Source organism: Bison bison, unplaced genomic scaffold (assembly GCF_000754665.1).
Source record: "Bison bison bison isolate TAMUID 2011002044 unplaced genomic scaffold, Bison_UMD1.0 scf7180017864518, whole genome shotgun sequence".
NCBI classification, from domain to species: Eukaryota; Metazoa; Chordata; class Mammalia; order Artiodactyla; family Bovidae; genus Bison; species Bison bison.
The window spans coordinates 475,726-481,856 of NW_011495071.1; positions in this window are offsets into that span (position 1 = coordinate 475,726).

The window sequence follows — 6,131 nt, forward strand, 5'->3', positions numbered from 1 at the left end:
ATATTTTGATTGTTAGAAGTAAATCAGCGGCCCTGCCAGCTCCATGGGAGTGATCACCTCAGTCCCGGGAAAGTAGTCTATGACCAAGGTGGGCAGTCATGGTAAGCTCGCTCAGCCTGCCATCTCGGTCGTAAATGGTGAACACCAGGAGCAGGGATCACTATGGCCATCCTTACAGTTGGCCTGCTCTGCCTTCTTTTCAGTATCTCAGGACTTTTGTGACTGTAAGAGTTCTGATGTTAAGTTGCTGTTTAGATTTATCATATATCCATGGCTATTTGGTTATATTATGTTATGGTTGCATTAGTCCTTTTATAATTACTTTTTATAAACACTGGCTATAATATTTTACTTCTAAGATTTAGATACCATTTAAAGGCTAAGATGGATGGTAGTTAAGTTTTTTTGTTTGTTTGTTTGCTTCTTAACCATTTTTTAAGTGTGCAGCTAAATTAGAAGCATTTGGAGTTATCTGTCAATCACCATTGCTGTAAATCATGAAGTTAATTATTAAAATGCTTCATTTCACATCATGAGCATATAATAAATACACAGGGAAGTAAATCTGTAATAAAATAAATTACCTGAATGTCCATTGACAGATGAATGGATAAAGAAGAGGCAGTACATATATACAATGGACTCAGCTATAAGAAAAAGAATGAAATAATGCCACTTGCAGCAACATGGACGGACCTAGAAATTATTGTACTGAGATATCACTTATATGTGGAATCTGAAATATGACCCAAAGGGATCCATCTGTGGAGCAGAACCAGACTCATTGACATCGAGAACAGACTTGTGTTTGCCAAGGAGGGTGGGAGGAGATGGACTGGGAGTTTCGGGTTAGCAGATGCAAACTATTACATCTAGAATAGATGGACAACAAAGTCCTACTGTAAGGCACAGAGAACTATATTCAGTGTCCTGGGATAAACCATAATGGAAAAGAATATGAAGAAGAGTGTATATATGTATATAACTGTCACTTTGCTGTATACAGAAATTAACATGACATTGTAAATCAACTATAGTTCAATTTTAAAAATAAGTAAAACCTCAGTTCAGTTCAGTCACTCAGTTGTGTCTGACTCTTTGTGACCCCATGAATCGCAGCATGCCAGGCCTCCCTGTCCATCACCAACTCCCAGAGTTTACCCAAACTCATGTCCATCGAGTCAGTGATGCCATCCAGCCATCTCATCCTCTGTCGTCCCCTTCTCCTCCTGCCCCCAATCCCTCTCAGCATCAGGGTCTTTTCCAATGAGTCAACTCTTCGCATGAGGTGGCCAAAGTATTGGAGTTTCAGCTTTAGCATCAGTCCTTCCAATGAACACCTAGGGCTGATCTCCCTTAGGACGGACTGGTTGGATCTCTTTGCAGTCCAAGGGACTCTCAACAGTCTTCTCCAACACCACAGTTCAAAAGCAATTCTTCAGTGCTCAGCTTTCTTCACAGTCCAACTCTCACATGCATATATGACCACTGGAAAAACCATAGCCTTGACTAGACAAACTGACCTTTTCCAGTCCTGTGGCCACTGCTGAGTTTTCCAAATTTGCTGGCACCAAAGTAAAACCTAAGGGGATTAAAAGATAAAATTACCACCAACACTGGGTTTTTGGAGAATCCTTAGGGAAAAAGAAAACCTTTAATAGATATCAAAGGTGGAAAAGTTTTCATGAAATGTGTACAATTGTTAACATAGAAATTAATTCTATCTTTACTTCCTATTCCCTGGGGATTGGACTTCCCTGGTAGCTCAGCTGGTAAAGAATCTGCCTAGAATGCAGGAGACCTGGGTTCAATCCCTAGGTTGGGAAGATCCCCTGGAAAAGCCCATGGCAACCCAGCATTCTTGCCTGGAGAATCCTATGGATAGAGGAACCTGGTAGGCCACAGTCCATGGAGTCCCAAAGAGTCAGACACGACAGCGATTTCACTTTCACTTACTTCCTATTCAGAAGACGTAAAATCAGGATGCGTATGTATTGGTACCCTTTATGTAGTTCTCCTAAGTGAGACAGTGATGTCCCTCCCTACCACCTCTGCTAGCCCTTTGTTCCTCTGCATCTGTCCATAGGATCTTCTGTCCATTGCAGTATGAATCTTGAAGAGGTGCCTTATGAAATTGACCTGAAAATAACTGGAGATCATTAGAGCATAAGAAAATAAAATCCCTTTATGTCATCTATCTTCTTCAATTCACAATTTCTACTTAATGGACAGATGCTTTTTGAACAACCAATATGTACTGAGTCCTAAGGTAGGTTCCGAAATGCCCAATATCTATCAGCTGTTGAATGGATAAATAAAATGGGCTATCGCCATACACTGGAGTATTATCCAGCCTTAGAAAGGAATGGAGTACTGACACACAGGACAACATGGATGTGCCTTAGAAACCAGATGCTCAGTGAAAGATGCCAGTCACAAGAAACTACATGTTGTCTGATGCCATTTATAGGAAATGTCCAGAATAAGCAAATCCATAGAGACAGAAATTGGGTAAGTGGTTCCCCCAGGGCTGGGGGAGCCAAGAGAAGGTGGGAAGTGACTGCATGTGGTCACAGGATGTCTTGTTGGCTGCACAACTCTGTGAATCTCCTGACAGCCTTATTTCTCTTCTTTGCCATTTTTTCGGTGGCTTTTCCAGCATGGCCTCACCATGTCTGAAGCTCCTGGCATTTCTGTTCTACTCCTGAAGTCGTCTCTATCAGCTTAGTTTGGTCTTCCTCTTTTGGGGGGTAGCTGGTCAAGATTTGCCAAATCCCTGTTTGGCACTGATCTCTGGTGGTTGGCCTCTGTAAAGAACCCTGAACCACAGGAATTAGAATGCCCAGGTCTGATCATAGCAAATCACTCTGCATTTCTTTTTTTTATCCTTTTTAAAAAAATTTATTTGGCTGTACTGGTCTTAGTTGTGACATGTGGGATCTAGTTCCCTGACCCCCGGTCAAACCTGGGCCCCCTGCCTTGGGAGCACCAAGTCTTAACCACTGGACCCCCAGGGAAGTTCCCGCTCCACCTTTCTGAGCATGATTCCTCATGTCTAGAATGAACTACGTGATCTCTATGTGATTTTCCAATATTACAACTGTATTCATTTCCTAGCATCACCAAAACAAAGTACCCCAAACTGGGTGGCTTAAAACAATCAAAGTTTATTGTCTCACAGTTCTGAGGGCTAGAAGTCTGAAATCTGGGTGTCTACGGGGCCATGGTTCCTCTGAAACTTGTAGCCAAGGGTCCTTCTTTGCCTTTTCTAGCTCCTGATGTTGCTGGCAGTCCTCAGAGTTCCTTGGCCCGTTGCTGCACCACTCTGGTCTCTGCCTCCATTGTTGCATGGCCACCTTCCCTCCCTGTCTCTCTGCTCTTATAAGGACATTAGTCCTATTGGAGTCAGGGTCCACCCCTCCTCCAACATGGCTGTGTTTTAACCGATAACATCTGCAGCAGCTCTGTTTCCAAATGAGGTCATAGTCTTCCTTTTTTGGAAGGAAGTAGTGTTTTATTTTTTTTTTTAATATTTACTTTTCTTATTTATTTTATTTGACTGCGCTCTTAGTTGTGGCATGTGGGATCTGGTTCCCTGACCAAGGATCAAACGCCAGCCCCCTGCATTGGGAACGTGGGGTCTTAACCATTGGACCACCAGGGAAGTCCCTCCAAATGAGGTCATACTCTGAGGTACTGGGAGTTATGACTTCAACATAAAATTTGGGAAGGACACAGTTCAACTCATAACAACAACTGTGGCTTTGCTTCTTTAGAAATTACTCAGAACTCTGTGAAAGTTGAAAATGCCCTTGTGAAAGGGAAAGTCATTTATGAATATGGGAAGAATAAAGGCAATTCCCCTCTCAGCCATTAATAAAGCTATAATAGTGATACGGCCAGGTTTCCACCCTCATTATCCTTGAACTTAAAGCCATAATGGTATCCATTATTTCCCGTGAGCACAAAAGAAGGTCGTGCAGTCATGTTCTCTTTCTGCCCTTGAATGGGAGAATTGGTCAATCCATGTCTCACTCAGCAATCACGGTGTAGTCTTGGAGGAACAAGGTGAGGGATAACTGGGTTTTGAACCAGAAGGGGCCATCACGGGACATCGTCTGCCAATGACCCCAAAGAGAAAATGGTCTTTATAAATGTCCCTTCAGTGTGCGAAGAGATGAGAGGTACAAAGAGAAAAACCAAAACCCCACTTATGATAGCAGAATATTGCCATGGGGAAGCTCTTTATTTTTTTGAGCCTTTTCATTTCTAGTGAGTTGCATTTCTAGGAGAGAAAAGAAGACCCCTCTGTTTTCCCAGTCTTCCTCTCCTTTGACATTATACCTGGCCTATTTTAAGTATAACTCTATCTCAGTAATGATGATGCCAGAAACTCAGAGCTAATCAAGAGTGATCGATGTCTGGATTTGTAGGAGAAGCTCAGAGGCAGTTCCCCAAGGCAGACACCTGAGGCTCACTGTCGACTACTCCATCTTACTCCCATACCCAACCATTCGTCTAGCAGGTTTTTTTTTTTCCCCTTGGCTGTGCCGGGTCTTAGGTATGGCACGTGGGATCTAGTCCCCTGAGCAGGGATCGAACTCAGGGCCCCTGCATTGGGAGCAGAGTCTTAACCACTGGACCACCAGAGAAGTCCCCATCTAGCAGTCTTGACCTCTTAAATTTCTCTCCGATCCATCCTCAGTCTCCGTCTCCATCATCACCGTGCCTTATCCAAGCTATGAGCATCTCTTATTGGTTTGCTGGTATCTACTCTGATCCCTCCAGTTCAGTTCCAACAGCCAGTGATTTGTGTAAAAGGTGCAACTACTGAATTAAATTTAAAATCTTAATCCTAAACAAGGCACACAGGACTCTCTGTAATCTCCCATTGGCCTGCTCCTCCAGCCTCCTCTCTGTGCATCCCCGTAACTAGCCTTTGGTTCATGCTGAGAACACACCGAACCCTCTTGCCTCAGTACCTCCACACATGCTACTGCCCTGAGGTCCCTCCTCCTCCAGGCTTCAATTTCCTAACTCCTGCTCATCCTACAGGGAGAGGTTCACTTAGAGAGGCTGTTCCCTAACCTCCAAATCTCACCTAGACTATCATCTTAGCATTGATCACAAGTTTTATTGCGAAGACAACAGAGAAATGGATAGAGTGCTTTTAACACATGGGTCTTCCGTTAGACTGTGGCCTCTAGAGATGAGAAAAGGTTCCTTTCTGTCCATCATTGTGTCCCCAACATTTATTATTGTGCCTGACACACAGAGATTCTCAGGAAATACTTCTCAAGTGAGTGAATGAATGGATGCATGAATGAAAGTTCAGATAGATATGGGCAGGAGGGCCCACTGTCATATGTCACACCGCAGCACCTATGGGGGAGCTCCTTAACCCTCTGTTTCCCCCTTCCCCACTCACAGCAGCAAGCATGCCAGTTGTCCTTTGGGTCCTAGATAGCACCAGCCATCTTGGATGCTGTGGTGCTGAGTCCATGAGGCTCCGCGCCTGGACAGAAATCACTTGCCGCCTTCTTTGAAGGCGGGGCTGTGGTTCAGAGCAAGTGCAGCACAGACGAAGAAGAAGGCAAAGGGAGAACATTTATCAGTTCACTTGCCAGAATTTTCCAGAATTCCACTCTACATTTATTAAATGACTGCTCTAAGATTCTCTGTGCTTGGCACTCAGGAGGATACAGGTGTGAGTATGCTGTGGTATAAACGTGGAACAAACCTCTTTTTTTTTTTCCTCCCCAGTTTAAGGACAAAAGTGGGCAACTTTTTATAATCTATAGCCAACGGATAGAGACTTGGACTCTAGGGATTATTATGTTTTTTCCTTGATAGGTATAGCATATAAACTATGGGAGAGGGTGTGGTGGCATGTAGTAAGTAGAGATCAGGCTTGCTGCTAAACATCCTACGATGTAGAGGACACCCCTCCCCCAACAAAGAATTGTGAAAAATACTGGCAGTGCCAAGGTTGAGAAGCCCTGCCTCACACCTGTATTCCCCCAAGTGCTAAGCATGGGGTATCTTAGAGCAGTCGTTTAAGACAGGCAGAATGAAATTCTAGAAAGTGATCTGATAAATATGTTTATTACATAAATAATGCACACATTAGC